We start from the raw sequence: 21640 nt of genomic DNA, 5'->3' as shown, positions 1-21640 counted from the left end.
GGGGATCTAAGGAAACTGGAAGCATGGGCGGAGACTTGGCAAATGGAGTTTAATGCTGACAAATGTAAGGTAATGCACTTTGGTTGACATAATAAAAGGTATGATTATTTACTTAATAGTAAATTACTGAGTAAGACTGCCAGTGAAAAAGACTTGGGGATTTTGGTGGACAGCAAGCTTACCTTTAGTGACCAGTGCCAGGCAGCTGCTGCCAAGGCAAATAAAATTATGGGATGCATCAAAAGAGGTCTAGATTCTCATGACAAGGACATAGTTATGCCTCTATATAAATCACTGGTACGGCCACACTTAGAATATTGTGCGCAATTTTGGGCCCTAATATACAAGAAAGACATACGTGAACTTGAAAAAGTGCAAACACAGGCAACCAAAATGATTAGGGGAATGGGAGGACTGAAGTACAACGATAGATTAACAAACTTGGAGTTATTCAGTTTGGAGAAAAGACGTCTACGGGGAGATCTAATAACAATGTGCAAATACATGAAGGGACAATACAAAGAACTTTCTAAGGATCTTTTTACTCCTAAGCCAGTAACAGTGGCAAGGGGACATGCTCTACGTCTGAAGGAGAGGAAGTTTCACCAGAAACATAGAAGGGGATTCTTCACAGTAAGAACAGCGAGGCTCTGGAGCTCTCTGTCCCAGGAAGTGGTGATGGAGGATTCACTGAACAAGTTCAAAGTGGGCCTGGATGCCTTTCTAATAGAGAACAATATAACGGGCTATGGATTCTAGATTTTAAGGACACATTGATCCAGGGTTTTATACTGACTGCCAGATTGGAGTCAGGAAGGAATTTTTTCCCTGAAATGGGGCAATTGACATGAGCCTCATGGGGGGTTTTGCCTTTCCCCTGGATCAACACTGTAGGGATTGTTGGGTTATAGGTTGGACTTGATGGACTGATGTCTTTATCCAAAGCCAATTATAAGAGAAAGATGGAACAGCAAATGGAACACAAATACATTAGTAAAGTCTGGAAAAGTCTTAAGGCAATATGTGGACACAGACAGCCTGCCTCCCAGTTAGAAGGACATGCAACTAAATCTATTCTTCAATAGATTTGATCACACACCAGCTCTCCCACCTCAGCATATCATTCAATCCTCTCTCCCACACTGACCTCACCCTCTGCTGTTATTTCTCACCTCCTGATCAGTAAATCCAGCAGTCAGTCATCTGGCTACAGTCTGATCTTCATAAGTGCCCAAGTGAGAAAGGAACTCAGAAAGATTAAGATGGGCAAGTCCGCAAGGCCAGATGGCATCAATGCCAGGCTACTTAAGACTTGTGGGGTCCAGCTGTGTGGTGTTATTACTAGAGATGACTGAGTAGTACTCGATCGAGTAGGTATTCGATCGAATACTACGGTATTCGAAATACTCGTACTCGATCGAGTACCACTCGCTATTCGAATGTAAAAGTTCGATGCAGAACCAGCATTGATTGGCTGAATGCTATACAGTCGGCCAATCAACGCTGGTTCTTCTCCTACCTTTAGAAGTCTTCTCCGTGCAGCGTCCCCGCGGCATCTTCCAGCTCTGAATTCACTCTGCCAGGCATCGGGCCTGGGCAGAGCCGACTGCGCATGCCCGCTTGTAATGCGGGCATGCGCAGTCGGCTCTGCCCAGGCTTGATGCCTGGCAGAGTGAATTCAGAGCTGGAAGATGCCGCGGGGACGCTGCATGGAGAAGACTTCTCGGAGGATCCAGCTCTACCCTCACTCGTGGACTTGGTAAGTGTAATTTGATCAAACGTTGCCTACCCCTGAAATGAGCATTTCCCCCCCATAGACTATAATAGGATTCGATATTAGATTCGAGTAGTCGAATATTGAGGGGCTACTCGAAACGAATATCAAACCTCAAACATTTTACTGTTCACTCATCTCTAGTTATTATATATATGTTCAATATGAGCCCAAAGCTCGGAATGGTATCACAACTGTGGAAATCATCTTGTGTGGTACCAGTTCCAAAGACACCTCATCTGACTGAACTTAATGGCTACAGACCTGTAGCATTGACATCCCACTTGATGAAGGTCTCACACACCTCCGCCTCCTAGTGAGCTCCGCTCTGGACCCCCTTCAGTGTGCTTATCTGCCGGGCATTGTGGTGGATGCCATCATCCACCTTCTTCACAGAGCTCTTTTTCACCTGGAGAAACCAGGGAATACTGTGAGAATAATGTTCTTTGATTTCTCCAGTGCTTTTAACACCATACAGCCAGGGCTACCAAGAGACAAGCTGGCCCTTGTTTGCATGGACCACCACCTCTCCAACTGGATCCTAGACTACCTCACAAACTGACCTCAGTATGTGAAAGACCGGAACTGTGTGTCTGACACTGTGAACTGTAATATGGGGGCACCTCAGTTCTTGCCCCTTTCCTCTTCACACTCATCTAGCTGCTACCTACAGAAGTATTTGGATGACTCTGCAATAGTAAGCCTCATCACAGATGAAGATGACAGGGAGTATAGAGAATTGGAGCTATGCTGCAAAACCAGTGTACATCCAGGCGGCAGGCATTGAGATAGTCAACACCTATAAGTACCTGGGTGTGCTCCTCAATAATAAACTGGACTGGGCTGATCACCTGGATGTGCTGCAAGAAAGGGTCACAGCAGACTCTACCTGCTCAGGAGGCTGAGGGCCTTAGGAGTCCAGAGGGACACTTCTTAGGGCCTTTTTCAACTCAGTAGTGGTATCAGCAATCTTCTTCAGAGTGGCCTGCTGGAGGAGTAGCATAGCAACCAGGGACAGAAATAGACTCTTCAAGCTTATTAGAAGGGCCAGCCTTGAATTGGGGAACCCCCTGGACCTAGTACAGGTGGTGGGTGACAGAAGGATACTATCCATGGTGACCTCCATGTGGGAGAATAACTCCCATCCCATGCATGAGATCGTGACAGCACTGGGCAGCACTGTCAGTGACCGACTACTTTACCCTAAATGTGAGAAGGATCACTATCGGAAGTCTTTCCTCCCTGCTGCGGTTAGGTTGTACAACCAACACCAAGCTAAGCGGAGAGAACTGAAAGATCCTTAAGTTGTGATATCCCTTCTCCTATTTTTTACCTCTACCTTTATCTTTTTATCTGTACCTACTGTCACTGTAATGCCTCTACCGTGGAGCTTTTCTATTTGTATTATTACTGTATTATCCATGCTGCTGTAACACACTGAATTTCCCCATGGTGGGACTATTAAAGGATTATCTTATCATACCTTATCTTATCTTAAAAATGTGAGGGTCATGGCTGTCTGTTGGCAGGTTATGATGGGTTTTCCTGAACTCCCGCATACTCCAGGCTTTTCATCATGGCACAGACGGCATCTACCTACCTGACCCGGCCTATGGTCTGTAAAAGTCGCAGGGACATTACCATGGGACCAATAGAACCTGATTCAGGGTGGATAGACCAGTATTTTGGCCCACATAATGCTGCCGCAGCACCTCCATGTTTTCTAAGATGGCGCTGTCGGACCCTATCACACTGCTTCTCCCGTATTCTCACTCCTTGGGCTCTAGGCCGACTATCACTCAGCTCAACCATCTTCTGATCTCCTGAGTGCCTTGCAGCCTCAGCCCAGACTGCCAATGGTCTCCCATCTAGACCGGCCAAACCTGACTTTAATGCCACCGACTCCACCAAGGGAATTGTGGCAGGTCATGCCTTTTCAACCTCAGAGGAACTGTATGAAATCCTATCATCTTTCTACCTGAACCTCAAACCAACCCAGAATATGCTTTACAAGTTCCAGCTCTGGTATCACCAGAACCTCTTCTATATTTCCACTGGAGCCCCAATGACTCCTTCGTTTTAGGCCTAATATTCTTACATACTCCTAAGGCTGAATTTCATTGCCTGGGCTTTGGCTGTCTATTTCTAGTTATATTTTTCAGTTCTGAACTTCCCTGTTATTCATTTGTCTGTTTCCTATTTTTCTGTAGTCCCCCAGGGACCTTCTGAATCTGTGTGGGGTAAGCACAGTTAGTTTTGGTGCCTGATGTAATTTAAGCTCTGTAATGTCAGAAGGGTGGTGTCAGACAGGGGGTGTGATTCAGAGCTCCAATCAGAGGCAGCCAGTGTCAGAGCTCAGAATCACACCCCTTGTGTGCTCCTGCCTGACACCGCGCTCCTGACAGTACAGAGACTGAATATCATATCAGACACCAAAACTAACAACAACATTGATTGCTCGGGAATGGTGGGAGCTAGAGAAAAAAAAATCAACTGTTCCAGAATCAGCAAAGCCACGTCTAGTAATTGATGCAAACAGCCTGGACTTGTTGAGGGTGGTGAAAGGTCCTCTTTAATGCTGTGACACTCTGCATGTATAGACCGCCACTCCAATCTTTAAAAGTTGAGCAAACATAAATTTGCTTTCAAAGTATCTTAGGTCTTTTTCTCTTATAACTTAATATATGTTAGCGCTTGCAGTCTCCTAATATGACAGTGTGACGTGAGGCCTAACAGTGTACTCATAGTTATCAAGTATCCAGAATTTGCTGTGATTGTCCCTATTTTTAGGAAAAAATCGTGGCAAATACTTGTTTTGGGCACTGTCCTGCAAACTCAAGAGGGAAATTAAAGGAATAAGCCCAAGTTGTAATGTTATCCCCTATCCATAGGGAGTAACAGGCTGATTGGCGGGAGGATGACTGCTGGGACCCCCACAAGCATGACAATGGGGGGTCCCATTCATTTTTTTGAATGAAGTGGTAGGCACTTCTGTTCCATTCACTGTCTAAGGGATTATTACAGTGCTCGGCCATGTCCAGTAGTCCAGAATGTGTTCTGTACATAGGGGATATCATTATAATCCTTCAAAGTCCGCCTTGTTCCTTGTTCACTGCTCTTAGGCTCTGATGTAGACCAGGTAAATTATGAAATTTGGGGTCTTTATTTTGGTGTCTACAGTCAGAATTTTGTGTCAGGAGTCTGGAACAATTTTGGGGTGTGGACTGAAGAGGTTACCCCATCTCCCGGCAAGCCATGCAATGAACAAACTCTGCCAAGTCAACCCTGAAATATCTCTAGAAGAAATGCTCCAGTATTGGCAAATATGTCATCAAGTTTCACTGCTTTCAGTTTGTGAACTTTCTCTGCCCACGTACTTTAATGTAACATACATTCAGATATAATGTATACATTTATGATACATGTACTAGGGTATAGAGATTTTAAGCTAACTTGTTCATGGGATACTGCACACATACAGTGAAGGCTGTAAGTGTTGGCATTCCTGAAATTTTTCCCTGAAGATGAAGTATTTCTCCCAGAAAATTATTGCAATCACACATTTTGTTATACACATTTTTATTTCCATTGTATGTATTGGAACAACATAACAGAAACAGAAAAAAGACAAATTCTACACAAACATCCAGAAATGGGCTGGATAAAATTGTTTGCACCTTTTAAAAATTGTGGGTAAATAACTTTGTTTCAAGCACGTGATGCTCATTAATACTCACCTGTGGCAAGTAACAGGTGTGGGCAATATAAAAATCACACCAAAACGCTGCCGGCTTCTCTGAGCCCAAGCTCATCTGAGATGGACTGATGCAAAGTGGAAAAATGTCCTGTGGAATGACCTGTTCACAATTGACATTGTTTTTGGAAATCATGGATGTTGTGTCCTCCGGGCCAAAGAGGGAAAGGACTGTCCGGATTGATATTAGTGCAAAGTTCAAAAGCCAGCTTCTATGATGGTATGGGGAAGTGTTAGTCTCATGGCACATCTCTGATGGTATGGGGGAGTGTTAGTGCCCATGGCACATCTCTGATGGTATGGGGGAGTGTTAGTGCCCATGGCACATCTCTGATGGTATGGGGGGAGTGTTAGTGCCCATGGCACATCTCTGATGGTATGGGGAAGTGTTAGTGCCCATGGCACATCTCTGATGGTATGGGGAAGTGTTAGTCCCACGGCACATCTCTGATGGTATGGGGGAGTGTTAGTGCTCATGGCACATCTCTGATGGTATGGGGGGAGTGTTAGTGCCCATGGGACATCTCTGATGGTATGGGGGAGTGTTAGTGCCCATGGCACATCTCTGATGGTATGGGGGAGTGTTAGTGCCCATGGCACATCTCTGATGGTATGGGGGAGTGTTAGTGCCCATGGCACATCTCTGATGGTATGGGGGAGTGTTAGTTCCATGGCACATCTCTGATGGTATGGGGGAGTGTTAGTGCCCATGGCACATCTCTGATGGTATGGGGGAGTGTTAGTGCCCATGGCACATCTCTGATAGTATGGGGAAGTGTTAGTCCCACGGCACATCTCTGATGGTATGGGGGAGTGTTAGTGCTCATGGCACATCTCTGATGGTATGGGGAAGTGTTAGTCCCATGGCACATCTCTGATGGTATGGGGAAGTGTTAGTCCCATGGCACATCTCTGATGGTATGGGGGGAGTGTTAGTGCCCATGGGACATCTCTGATGGTATGGGGGAGTGTTAGTGCCCATGGCACATCTCTGATGGTATGGGGGAGTGTTAGTGCCCATGGCACATCTCTGATGGTATGGGGGAGTGTTAGTGCCCATGGCACATCTCTGATGGTATGGGGGAGTGTTAGTGCCCATGGCACATCTCTGATGGTATGGGGGAGTGTTAGTGCCCATGGCACATCTCTGATAGTATGGGGAAGTGTTAGTCCCACGGCACATCTCTGATGGTATGGGGGAGTGTTAGTGCTCATGGCACATCTCTGATGGTATGGGGAAGTGTTAGTCCCATGGCACATCTCTGATGGTATGGGGAAGTGTTAGTCCCATGGCACATCTCTGATGGTATGGGGGGAGTGTTAGTGCCCATGGCACATCTCTGATGATATGGGGGAGTGTTAGTCCCACGGCACATCTCTGATGGTATGGGGGAGACGTAGGACGCCGATGAGCTGAAATTGGGACATACCTCCCTCCGATCGGGACCTTTGTGTTAGGTCCGGGCTGCGCCACGGGGCCCCGCTGGGCCCCAGGCGTTTGCCCGGCCCTGGATCCGCCCCTGTCCAATCCCACACATGTAATATCGTATAAGAACATGTATAAAACCCCTTCATGCTCCACATTACACAGAAATAACTAATCCTCTCATTCTTTTATTGTTAAAGAATATATAACTCAGGCTAGAAGAAGGAAGGATACAGAGAGGAGCAGGTAATGTCTGACTAGTACTGGTATAGTCCTTACATGTTCCCATGCCCCCACTGACCTTATATCATCCTTCTCTTGCAGGTACTTGAACGATAATGAAGAAATGGCTATAATACTGAGAACACAAAGATCGGCATCAACAAGACTTCACCCCGAAGAAGAGAAGAATGTATATATGTATGATTTGTACATATTGTGGGGAATCGCTCAGGTAGATGCTTGTGGCAGTGCAGGAAACAGGGACACAGACACTGGATTGCACACAAGTTCAGGCTTTATTCACATGTAACGCAAACACTGCTTTTGCAAAGCCACAGGATAAACAAAACAAAACCCTTCTCGGCTGAGAAACTAACTTAAATGTAAGGAAACTTTACCCTGACTATACAGGAGACTGGCTACCAGTGACTGAAATGTAAACATTTTTTGCAGGCATCAAAAGCCGCCTGCAAAAAACTCTGTGAACATACCCTGAGTGGGACATTAAGTAAATGGGAGAAAGCTGCAGTAACCAGACACGGACACTACACTGTGTATGGCCGCCTCAGGTTCCAGTCCAAAAAACCCCCGTGTGAACTAACCCTTACTGTGCAGGTCTCTGATGCTGTTCCCTCACCTGCACAGAAACCAGACAAAAAGGAGAGAAGTTGACTCAATCTTTGTATTGTTTGTCTGTGTGTGCCACACTAAGCATGGAGAACAGAAAGAGGAGAAGAAAACCGTCTGAGGACTTGAGGTCTGGTTGTTGGATCTCGGCTGATTACATACTGGGCATCTATCTTGTGAATAAGTCATCAGCATGAAAATTCGATTTAATGGTCAGTTCACACGGGGATTCTGTGTGTGCACATTCCATCACGGTTTTCTGCTCCAGATTAGGCCCAAATGAATGGGTCTAGTCCGGAGGGTGCTGTCACGAGGCAGACGCTGGAGCTGAATCCGCCTGAAGAAAGGGCAGCTCGCTTCTTTTTTCTGCAAGCGGGAACAAACTGCTAGCGGAAAAAGAATGCTAAAGGTCTACATAGACCTCTATTGCGAGGGGGTGGATTTTGAGGAGGATTCTGCACCAAAATCTGCCCCCTCTTGCCCTGTGTGAACTAGCCCTAAGGTTGTTATGATAAAGTGGGTCCCCATTGTTTCTTTTTACATCCCTGGCTGGAGGCATAATGGTAATAATTGCAGCAACTTAAGAGACGCAATCTCCCTGGCAGCTAGCCCCTTGCGATATATGGTAGCAGCCTGCATAGGAGACTAAAACCCATTGTGTAAAGCAGCGGTCCTCAAACTATGGCCCGCGGGCCACATGCGGCCCGCCGAGGACATTTATCCGGCCCGCCGCATGTGGCCCGCGCTGTCGCCTGGATCGCTTACTAACAGGGAATCCGATTCCCCGTTAGTGAGTGGATCGCCGCTTTCAGTTGTATGTGCATTTGCACATACAACTGAAAGCTGTCAGTGTCCGCCCGACCGCGGCCTACACTGATGGCAGAGAGTGACCTCTGCCCCCGACGCAGGCGCGATGACGTCATCGCTCCTGCAGTCTGGAAGGAGGAGGACGTACCGCGGCGGCTCTTCATGGGTAAGTATGACAGTGTGGGTGTGATTGTACTGATGAGCATATAATACAGGGGGGGAGGGTACTGATGAGGGGGGAGGGTACTCCCCCCACTGTATTATATGCTCATTTGTACCCTCCCCCCACTGTATTATATGCTCATTAGTACCCTCCCCCCACTGTATTATATGCTCATCAGTACCCTCCCCCCACTGTATTATATGCTCATCAGCATATAATACAGTGGGGGGAGGGTACTAATGAGCATATAATACAGTGGGGGAAAGGTACTGATGAGCATATAATACAGTGGGGGGTACTGATGAGCATATAATATAGGGGGGGGGGTACTGATGAGCATATAATACAGTGGTGGGGTTACTGAGGAGTATATAATACAGTGGGGGGGGGTACTGAGGAGTATATAATACTGTGGGGTAGGGTGGGTGTACTGAGGAGCATACAATACAGTGGGGGGAGGGTACTGATGAGCATATAATATAGTGGGGGGTACTGAGGAGTATATAATACAGTGGGGTGGGGGGGTACTGATGAGCATATAATACAGTGGGGGTCCTGAGGAGTATATAATACAGTGTGTGGGGGGGTACTGAGGAGTGTTCAATACAGTGTGAGGGGGTACTGAGGAGTATATAATACAGTGGAGGGTACTGAGGAGACATATAATACTGTGGGGTGGGGGCATACTGAGGAGCAGGGGTGAACCTAGCCTTTTTGCCGCCTGAGGCGAAATATTTCGGCCCTCCAGTGTTTTGAGGGACAGTGAACTGGCCCCGTGTTTGAAAAGTTTGAGGACCCTTGGTGTAAAGTGACCTGCATTGCTGGTTTTAAACCTGCAGCATGTGAATTATTCCTGCTGGCTTGACTATAGTTTTTGCTGATGGAGACTGGTAGTGATACCTGCAGGTGTGCCACAATAAAAACCACTCAAGTGTGGAAGGTTTTTACTACAGCAGCTTTCAAAGCAAACACTTGGTTGAATTCCCCTGACGGAAATTCAGCAGTGTATCTGTCCCATGTGGCCCTAACCTTAGTGGTGCAATACTCCTTAGACAGCATGTGAGTGGTGGTGTGAGGGTTAATAGAGCGTTAGAGCTGAAGCTACAATTTTAGGCATTCCATCATATCATCAAAAAATTCCTTTTTATTTAGTTTTTCTTATAAGCTTTTTCACGTTATTCAGATATTGACCTGGCGGCAAAACAATCCCGATGTCTTTCTTATAGGACATGGGAATAATCCTCCCCATGAAACACCTGATGAGCTAGGTCCATCTTGAGAAGTCTGAAATCATTTTCTGCACTTTGGTAACAATTTGCATATCTGAGACAAATAGATCATTACAGGAAAAGCTTTGAAAGCCACAAAGGGCATGACTTTATAGAGCTTGAGGTTTTTGCACAAGGTGCTGTTAAGCCATTTTCACACTATGTATGCAATGTATTTTTGCTGTATACGTTGGGAGAGTTTCCGGCACAATAATGTCACTCAAGCTAAGGCCCCATGTAGTGAGCTGCAGCCAAAAAACGCTGTAGAAAAGACAGCGGCTGAAACGCTTTGCGCTTTTTCTGGCAATGTTTTTCACAGAGAGTCCACAGTATTTTCCTCTGTGGATTTTCTGCCTCTATTTTACCTAGATCTTTTTATATTGCCAGTGTTTCCTTAGGTATAATTTACATGTGATTTACAAAAACACTCCTGAGCTCTCTCCATACATCCCCATGCATTACAGGACATACTATTACATCTTGTGTCACTAAGGGTTTAGTCTCCTGCTGCGCGGCTCCATCTTTAGGCTGGTCTTACACGGCCGTAATGTAAGTCCGCAAATGGTCCGCAATTGAGAAACATCCTGGCCACCATGGATGTAGAATCCCTGTACTCCAACATCCCACACCATGACGGTGTAAACGCCTGCCAGTTTTTCATGGAAAAGCAAGGTATGAACGCTGAATCGGTGGTGAAACTGACAAAATTCATCCTCACCCACAATTGCTTTTCTTTTGGTGACTGTATCTATCTACAGCAGACCGGCACCGCAATGGGGAGCAAAATGGCGCCACAGTACGCTAATCTCTTCATGGCCAAGCTTGAGAGTGACTTCCTATCCACCTGCACCATTAGGCCTCTGGCCTACTACCGTTTCATTGATGATATCCTAATCATTTGGACTGGGTCTGAGGAACAGCTGAAAACCTTCCATGAACAATTCAACCAGTTCCATCCCACCATCAACCTGACGCTGAATCACTCCTTCTCTGAAATAAACTTCCTGGACGCAGTCATCAAGATACAGGACAACAAAATTGAGACATCACTGTATCGGAAACCAATTGACCGCCCTACCTACCTAAGATGGGATAGCTTTCATCCGAAACACATAAAGAACTCCATTGTATACAGCCAGGCCATCAGATACCATCGCATATGTTCAAACCCTGCAGATAGAGACGAACACCTTGGAGGCCTCAAAAACACATTCTTGAGGCAGGGTTACCATCCAAGATCAGTTGATAACCAAATCACCAGAGCCACCAGGATACCAAGATCGGAGTTATTAAAATACAATACCAAACAGGAAAACAATCGGGTGCCCCTGGTCGTCACATATAACCCACACCTGGAGACGCTGAGAAGAATCACACGCAAATTACATCCACTACTGCAAAAAGACCACCGTCTAAAATCCATATTTTCAGACCCCCCTCTCCTGTGCTACAGACAGCCACCAAACCTCAGGAATATGGTTATTAGCAGCTCACTGTCACCTCCAACTAACACAGGAACATTTCCATGTGAACAGAAAAGGTGCAAGACCTGCCTCCACATACTGACCACCGACAGGATAGAGATACCAAACTCTAACAGGGAATATAAAATCCCAGGTACGTTCACCTGTAACACACCTAATGTGGTGTATTTGATCATGTGCACCAAATGTCCCACTGAAAATCTATATGTTGGAAATACCGGCCGGAAACTCAGAATGAGAATCAATTCACATCGCCATACAATTAAACAACAGAGAATAGACCTTCCCGTATCAAAACATTTCTGCCAGGAAGATCATAATATCACCAATGACATGAAAATTTTGATTTTAAGAGGGAATTTTAAATCAAGAAAACAGCGACTGATTTATGACTACAAGAGCATGACCCTATTCAAGACTCTAGATAGTGGAATGAACCTTTCACATGGGGTCATGTCTTTCTATACAAATCACTGAACTAAGACAGCCATAAAGATAAAGAATCTGGGAACTGGGGATTGATTATTTGTTTTTATATGTATATAGTAACAAGCCTCTTCCCCCCTCCCTCCTGAAATGCTATCCCTGTATCCAGTTATCCATATATATATATATATATATATATATATATATATATATATATATATATATATATAAAACCACTGGCTAACACGGTACAAAAACAAACATTTTCCTTAACCACTTTTAAGAGAGATCTACTTCCTAAGACTTCACGCTAACCACGGTTTTGGTTTAGGTGGCATTCATTTCAGTTCATTTTTCCCTTGTGTTGGTCTGGTACATGTTATGGGCTTCATCTAATATCACATGTTGTAGTATTTCACTGGTGTGTATGGATTGCCCTCTGGTGTTCACTAGCTTCTTTCACGTGGTTCTTAGTTAACCCCTCCACGTCACAGCCATCTTTCATTTTTGCATTTTAGTGTTTTACTTCCCACTTTCCAAAACTTGTAACATGTTTAGTTTCCCGTTCACAGAGCTGTATGGTGGTTATTTTTTGTGGCACAAATTGTACTTAAAATGGTACCATTCAGCAAGTACGGTCAAGGTTAGCAGTAGAGATGAGCGAACACTATTCAAAATAGCCGTTTCGAATAGCCCGCTCCCATAGAACTGAATGGACGTAGCCGGCACATGGGGGTTAAGTGGCCGGCTGCCGGCAAAGTCTGCATGCTGGCCACTTCTATTCATTTCTATGGGAGCGTGCTATTCGAAACGGCTGTTTCGAATAGTGTTCGCTCATCTCTAGTTAGTAGTAAAGGGGAAATGGAAAGTCATGTGGCAGTTTAGTAATGAGAGGGAACCTAAGAACCAGGATTAGGGAGCCATGCTGGAGTCCAGGAGGGGAACCTTGCTGAGGACCATTATTTAAAGGTATACCATGCTGGAGACTAAGAATGAAAGGAGGACCAGGATGAGCACTGGAGTCTGATCATTGGGGTCTGACACCAGGGACCCCCACAGACAAGCTTGTTGAAGGTGTCATAGCATTCAAGTGAGCACTGCGGACTATGGTAATGAAGCTCAACCCAATTCACAAAGACCATAAATATGTAAGTGACAGGTAACCCCTTTAATGGCATAGTGCAGGAATACGATCATGGAAATTAGAAGAGTCAATGTATAAGGCATGTGAGAATTGTGTCATGTGTATGAGACTCCTCTATACACCCTGCATCAACATTACTGGGAGGATGGAAGTGTCACATACTCCTATATTAGTGATCTTTAACCTGGAGTACAGAAACTAAGACACTACTACTCCCAGCATGCCCTGATAGCTGGAGTGCCTAAGGGTCAGTGTAAAGGTGTTGCACTGGTGTTTTTTCTTTCTTGCATCCCCAGAGGGGTAGGTGCCCTTGTCACTATAGTCTCAAAACAGCACTGGGCATGTGGTCAGGGGGATCAGTTGGGGGTACTGGCAGTAATGTAATGCTGACTGTATGCTACGGACAGTAGGTCCTGTGGTCAGACATCTCATATACTCTCCATTTCAATGACTTACTTCTTCTGCAGTTTGTCCTTATAGACAGGGTGTCCTACAGCTACATCACTGATCAAAACAGTACAGGCCGCATTACATATCTGGGCAAAGAGCAGGTGCTTGTAGAGACATGGAGAAACCATAAAGGATATTTAGGATATTCTAGTATTGACGTGGTGATGTCTTCTTTAGGTGTCCCTGCAGTACTAGAAGCAGTTTCTGAGGACCAGTTCAGAATCATCCAGCGTATCCTCCGTGTGAAGGGGCCCTAAAGCTTTTGCGTGGACAGTGTCCCTTGCAAAAGTATTCATACCCCTTGAACTTTTCACATTTTATCACCTTACAACCACAAGCTTACATGTACTTCATTGAGGTTTTAAGTGATAACAACACAAAGTAGCAGATATTGTGAAGTCGAGGAAAAATAATACATGGCTATCACTGAACCCCATGATTTGCAATGTAACCCACAACACTGTAACATCACAATGACTAGAGATATAAGTTATCTGTTCTCTGTATACAGAGTCCCCTATAGTCCCTGTAGCATCTGCCACTATATATATATATATATATATATATATATATATATATATATATATATTTACTGGATCAGCAGTTCTGGAGTAGTGAGCGGCAGCGGATACTCACATCATGCTCATTACTGGGAAAAAAAGACAAACACCACGATGTTTTTTTTTTTTTTTTAATTGAATTGGCAACATTGTAATTAAATTATTACTGGCCTATTAAATTAAATAATGGTCGCAGAGACTGAGAGGTCAGGCTTGATGGATGGCAAAGAACTTACTGTTCACTTTGACCAGTCCACCATGTCCTGAGATGACATTCACTGGACCCGAAGATCCAGAGGAAGGTGAAACAAACCCCCCGGAGAGTTATACCTCAGGGGGGCCAAAAATTCCTTCCTGACCCCAAATGTGACGATCGGATGTCTCCCTGGATCCTATTTGGCCTGCTGCCTGCTCCAGCGTTGTCTGGTGAATCCATCGTCGGCCATACAGGCGAACTGGTAAAAAACAAATAAAAAACACCTTAGTAATATGAATAAACAACAACAGGGGCAGGCTAGTTGGATTAAATTAAGTAAGGATGGTTTCAGAAATAAGGTATTAAGTGTTTGTATATTTTCCTTAGTATAAGGGACTGTATAGTGAGCACCCACTCACAGTCCAGCTAAAAGGGTTAATGTGGTCTGCACATAGCATTGTGTTGGTAATTGCTATTTGAATGGTGACTAGATAAAGATATAGGGAGAACTGATTGGACATAAAATGTGTAAAAGTTTTGCTATGCAAGTGGAAACATGATATGTTTTGTGGTGAGGATCCTGCAGGTTAAGTGTAGGTATGTGTATATATATATATATATATATATGTATGTATATAGGCTTGAGTGTGGACACTAAGGAATTTCTAGAATGTCTATAGTGTCTTTTATTCAAGAAATCTGGCCCAGTTTAAGATTTCTCCCCTCATGGTAATGTCTTTAAAAATTGGTGAGAAGATGAAGCCTATAACTAACTCTGTGCTTATTTGTAGGAAAAGAAGACTAAGATTTGGCCGTCCTGAGACAATAAGTGATATAACTGTACTTAATATTTGAAAAATTTGATTTTAGTTCAGACAAGTTCCTTTTGATTTAATGGACATTTGTTTGGTTTGTCTGGAGCTCCAGTGTGACGTTTGCGTGTATGTATGGAAGTGAATGGGACCATATGTGTTACATGTATTTGCTATATGCACATGCTCTGTTTGCCTATGTCTGTATTGTTACATTTTCAGTCTCCACAGGTAGCAGATGAAGATATTGATAACCCCATAGAGGGTGGTGACAAGTAGATATGAGTTCCTTTCCATCGTTGAATATATATATATATATATATATATATATATATATATATACACTCACCGGCCACTTTATTAGGTACACCTGTCCAACTGCTCGTTAACACTTAATTTCTAATCAGCCAATCACATGGCGGCAACTCAGTGCATTTAGGCATGTAGACATGGTCAAGACAATCTCCTGCAGTTCAAACCGAGCATCAGTATGGGGAAGAAAGGTGATTTGAGTGCCTTTGATGCTAGAGGTCAGAGGAGAATGGCCAGACTGGTTTGAGCTGATAGAAAGGCAACAATGACTCAAATAGCCACCCGTTACAACCAAGGTAGCCAGAAGAGCATCTCTGAACGCACAGTACGTCGAACTTTGAGGCAGATGGGCTACAGCAGCAGAAGACCACATCGGGTGCCACTCCTTTCAGCTAAGAACAGGAAACTGAGGCTACAATTTGCACAAGCTCATCGAAATTGGACAATTGAAGATTGGAAAAACATTGCCTGGTCTGATGAGTCTCGATTTCTTCTGCGACATTCGGATGGTAGGGTCAGAATTTGGCATCAACAACATGAAAGCATGGATCCATCCTGCCTTGTATCAACGGTTCAGGCTGGTGGTGGTGGTGGTGTCATGGTGTGGGGAATATTTTCTTGGCACTCTTTGGGACCCTTGGTACCAATTGAGCATCGTTGCAATGCCAAAGCCTACCTGAGTATTGTTGCTGACCATGTCCATCCCTTTATGACCACAATGTACCCAACATCTGATGGCTACTTTCAGCAGGATAATGCGCCATGTCATAAAGCTGGAATCATCTCAGACTGGTTTCTTGAACATGACAATGAGTTCACTGTACTCCAATGGCCTCCACAGTCACCAGATCTCAATCCAATAGAGCATCTTTGGGATGTGGTGGAACAGGAGATTCGCATCATGGATGTGCAGCCGACAAATCTGCGGCAACTGTGTAATGCCATCATGTCAATATGGACCAAAATCTCTGAGGAATGCTTCCAGCACCTTGTTGAATCTATGCCACGAAGAATTGAGGCAGTTCTGAAGGCAAAAGGGGGTCCAACCCGTTACTAGCATGGTGTACCTAATAAAGTGGCCGGTGAGTGTATATGTCTTCTGGTGAATATGAGATGTACTTGATATAACATGTACTATGTACTAGGTAATCAGTGTTTATTGGTGCTTGTGTGTATCAAGTATATCACATGGGCTTTACACTTGTAATATAAATATTGGTTATGTGTTTATACTATGAATGTTAACAATCGGGAATTATTTTGAGGAAAAGTTGAATCTAATACTTGTACAATGTTATTGGTCATTGTTATTCAGATGATCCTTCTGGTATGGGATCAGGCAATACATGTGAACTTTCTTACCACAAGGGGCACAGAACACCCCTAACATGTACACGAAGGTAAAGATAAATTGAAGTTCTGCAAAACTAAAGTGGTGTTTCTGGAACATTGTTTGTAATAAGGTGCTAGATATCTGTCTAAGTAAATCAGAAGTCACTCACATATCTGATCTGTAATGTGTTTTTGTGTATAAATTTTTGTCATGATGATTGGGGGGGATAGACTTGATCCCTTATTTGAAGCCTCTGCCTTCTCTGCTGATATATTTTGAGCATTTACTTACCTTAATGAATTGTTTGTAATTCTGGAGTATTTTGAAGTTTTAGAGAACTGAATTTACTTGGGATTGTATAAATAAGCTGCTGGGATATGTAGTACTACAGCTATGAGAAGTTTGGGGAGAGCCAGCGCAGCTGTTTCCATGATAAGACACTGGGTAATAAATCTTGCATTGCAAACAAAGATAACAATGGCTGCACATCTCAGACTGCAGTGTGTCTTATTTACGTCTTCTAATGTAAGCTTTGCATTCTGTGCTGCACTACAAGTCCCTTCTAAACCTGTTAACAATAGTTTCAGGGGAGGGAAAAGTCCGATAACTTAAAATTTATTTTATTTTTGCTGATTTGGTTATGTAAATGATGAATCTATTGTTAACTCTGATGAGAGTTCTTTTATTTTAGATGATTCTCGATTTGGGAATGATGGTGGATTCTGCACCAGATATGTCATGGTCACTGAATATGAGGTAAACCAAGGGTAAAACCAAGCACAAGTAGAACCATTATGGAACTGTATGGGTTTCAGCTCATGAAACTATGAACTAGAAGCCATCACTGAGACAGGGTACAAGGCCTGAGGGTAGGTGTTTGATATAGTGGGACTATGGTCCAATCTGGAGAGCGAGAGCTTTCTGTAGGGTTAATGTTAAGCCTAAAAGGATTTCCAGGCTGCTCAGATAGTGATGGACCCTGCTGCTGCCTCCACACAGGTGGGTATAGTCAGAAGTCAAGGCACACACCAAGGCTGATATGAAAGAAAGTAGAGGTAACTTGTGGGCAGACACTGCCACTAACCCAGCTTCAAAGGCCTAGGGGATATGCTTTACTGATAATTGGTCACTATACTAGGCCCAAATCCCTTTTAGCTCTCTTTTCAGGTTTTACAACACTGAGGCACCAAAATGGTCCAGTAGGAAAGAAGCTTTGGAAATAGCAAGGATCAAAAGAGGATGAATAACTCCTGGTGTCTGGTGGTAAGAGAGTATGTACTGAGAGCATCGTCCCCACTGATGGCATAAGCAGATTATTATTAAGTGCACTGTTTAGTAGTAGCCATGTGTGACCTGGTAAGCAGAGGATGGGCGGCGGCAGGATTTAGCATCACTATAGTAAGATATGTGTGAGCCTGCATGACGTGTTAAACACAATATAGACCAAAAAGTGAAAAGTTTCTGTGAGCCATGCCCGGAGCCCTTGTACCTGTTCCAGAGATTGCAGGATAACTATATGCCATAACTATAACTTTAGTAACTACTAAAGGTGAGACGGTAGGAGTACGTGCTTGTGTGTATAGTTATTTCTCTTCAGGAAAGTCTGGGGCATATCTGGTGAAGAAAGCCACCACAAACGGGGCTGCAGATAGACGGCTACTGAAGAAGTAGTGTGTCACTTGTATTTGTATTTCTGTAAGGTACCCTCCTGACAGAAGAATTGATTTTAGCCCATATCAAACTTTCTTTGGGTCAGCCCCTAGATTAGAGTTGTATTCTTGGCAATTCCTCCAGATGTGGTATGGTGTACTGACTGACTATGTGATGTCTTGGCAAAAACATTTGACTAATGTATAGTTTTGAGTTTTCTCAGATTTTAAGTTAGTGGACGGGACCTATTCATTTGAGCCAAGAGATTGATGGTGATAAAGAGACACATGAGAAAAACCTTGGACCCAAGAGTTGATGGTCCTTCCAAGTGCTGCTGATAACCAGTGTTTCTATGAAACTTGAAGGAAAGCCTAACTGTATCCATGCTTCACATTGCAAGGAAGTCTCTACACAAAAAGCGATGAAGATTCTCCTGATGTTACTGTTACAGATGGTTCTGGCGATAAGCCTGCATAGAACATTTGACAACGAGTGGGACAATAAGTTTCTTAAACATCATATGATCTTGAACGAAGATCTGAATGTGTCAGATTGTAGGATATGTCCTCATAGCCCCATATTAGTCTCAGTCATGTCATATATATAACTGTTTTCATGACACAACAGGAAATGTTTGAAGTAGTGATACATAGTATAAGCAAGTGAATGTCAGTAAAGTTGCAGTAATAATCTTTTGTTTATTTTGTTTGAAAAATACAAAGCAGACTGAAAATAACAGGCCAGAACTATGATTGAGATTAGGTTGAAATACAGGAACATACGAGGGGAATCTGGAAAAGTCCAGCAGTAGACGTTAAGTCACTGAAGTACCTAAATATGAATTCCTGTATTCAACCATCTCAAAATGGGGGAAATGTTAGAGTTAAGTCCTCCATCTTTGTATTTTATCAGCCATCTTGTAACCTTTTTCATATAAATTGTATACGTATGTCTGTTTAAAGTTCAAGAGGCCCTTTTGGGTGGTTAAGGAATGCTGTGTGGATGAATCCTTATCTTTGTCTATCTCAAGGGTCTCATCTTTTGAAGATGCAGCTGACTATTTGTATATCTCTTATCTCTTTTACTCGATGTATACACTTAGAGTGTGTAGAGTGTATATACTTAGAGTTTATGTAGTCTATTCATTATCTTCAAGGTTGGAATTGATTGGCACCAGCATGTAATCATCTCTATCTTGCCATGATATATACATATAGACATAGTGTGACATGTTAGTCCACACATAAGTATTTTGAAACTTTGTGTTTAAGGACAAAGTCCATCCTAGTCTGGAAAGCTATAATGAGATATAAATTACATCAGGCCTTTAGCCAATAGTCATGTGCCAGGTTTATGTTAAAACTCTACAATGTTATGTCATTAGAATAGTCCAACCTGCTTTTGTCTGTATTGTATTTAAACTGCCTTTTTGCACTATTAAAATCAGAACTCACTTGATACACTATCAGCTGTGTGTGTGGCTTCTCCAGGCTAAAAGGATGGCTGTAGTCCATCAAGGCCTGTTATTTAATTTGGAACTCTGCAACATACTCTTATCATGGGGACCGCTTGATGTCTCTAACAGTATCGTAGTATTTGGCTAGGAGTACACACTTCCACAGACCCTCCAAAATATATGTTTAGCATAGTGATTAGAGATGAGCGAACAGTAAAATATTTGATATTCGTTGTTTGTTTCGAATAGCCGCTCAATATTCGACTATTCGATTGAATATCAAACCCTATTATAGTCTATGGGGAAAAATGCTTTGTTTCAGGGGAACCCACCATTCGACTCAGGAGAGTCACCAGGTCCACTATAACACCTCAGCAAATGATGACAACACCTCTGCAATGCAACTGGGACAGCAGGGAAAGCATGTCCGGGGGCATCTAACAAGCCCAAGTCACAGTTTTACCCAACCATCACAGCCTATCAACTACACACTTTCCACACTCAAAAAAACCTCTATCAAAGTGGGAAAATACTGGAAACCTTCTTTCTTCCCCAAATGGATGGACAAAAACCCAAATTTAAGCTAAAGAAACATTAACAAGCACCCCTTTAAATCACGTTGACCATGACAACCACAGATGGAATAGGCAATGGGAAATCCAAAAGCCCCCACCCTTAACTGTCATTGTGGATGTGTGTGTGATGTGGTAAGACCTTCCAAAATACACTTTTATGGCCCTTAACGTGAGCCTTTCCAAATTAAGTTACAGGCCCTTAAGCTGAGCTACCAGCAGAGACTGAGGCCCTTTAGGCGACTTCAGCCTCTTACCAGCAGAGTTTTAGGCCCTTAGAGTGAGTAGAGCCTTGCACCATCAGAGTTTTGGGCCCTTGGAGTAAGTAGAGCCTTTAAAAAGCAGTGTTTTTGGCCCTTGCAGTGAGTAGAGCCTTGTACCGGCAGTGTTTTTGGCCCTTGCAGTGAGTTGAGCCTCTAACCAGCCGAGTTGGGAGGAATCAGGGTGGATTGAGACTCTAACCAGCAGAGTTGGGGGGAATCAGGGTGGATTGAGCCTCTAACCAGCAGAGTTGGGGGGGGGGGGGATCAGGGTGGATTGAGACTCTAACCAGCAGAGTTGGGGGGGAATCAGGGTGGATTGAGACTCTAACCAGCAGAGTTGGGGGGAATCAGGGTGGATTGAGCCTAGTAGGAGCACAATTGTGCAATGCTGTTGCACGCTGGTGGAGGAGGAGGAGGAGGAATTGTAGAGGGTGAGCACACAGATGAAACTTCATGTCGGGGTGCTTGACACCGGTGGACATGAAAATGATGGGTCTATCCAGTGACTGTTCATTTTTATCAGCGTCAGCCGGTCAGCACTGTCAGCTGAAAGCCGGCTGCGCTTATCTGTATTTATGCCACCGGCTGCGCTGAAGACCCTTTCCGAAAGCACGCTGGCGGCAGGGCAGGAAAGGACCTCCAATGCGTACAGCGCAAGTTCCAGCCACAAATCCAACTTGGAGACCCAATAAGTATAGGGCGCAGAGGGATTGGAGAGGACAGGGCTGGTATCGGCCAAGTACTCCCGCAACATGCGTCTATACTTGTCCCTCCTGGTGACACTAGGCCCCTCAGTGGTGGTAGTTTGGCCAGGGGGGGCCATTAACGTGTCCCAGACCTAGGAATAAGTCTTGCAACAGAGTGTGCCCCTGCCGGGTGTGGACCGGATGACAGTTGTTCGCCTGTTGGAGGAACTCTCCTGTGTGCCGCCAACAAGAGTT

The sequence above is a fragment of the Leptodactylus fuscus genome, chromosome 3 (assembly GCF_031893055.1).
Source record: "Leptodactylus fuscus isolate aLepFus1 chromosome 3, aLepFus1.hap2, whole genome shotgun sequence".
Lineage (NCBI taxonomy): Eukaryota > Metazoa > Chordata > Amphibia > Anura > Leptodactylidae > Leptodactylus > Leptodactylus fuscus.
Note: the sequence above shows the minus strand (reverse complement) of the source record.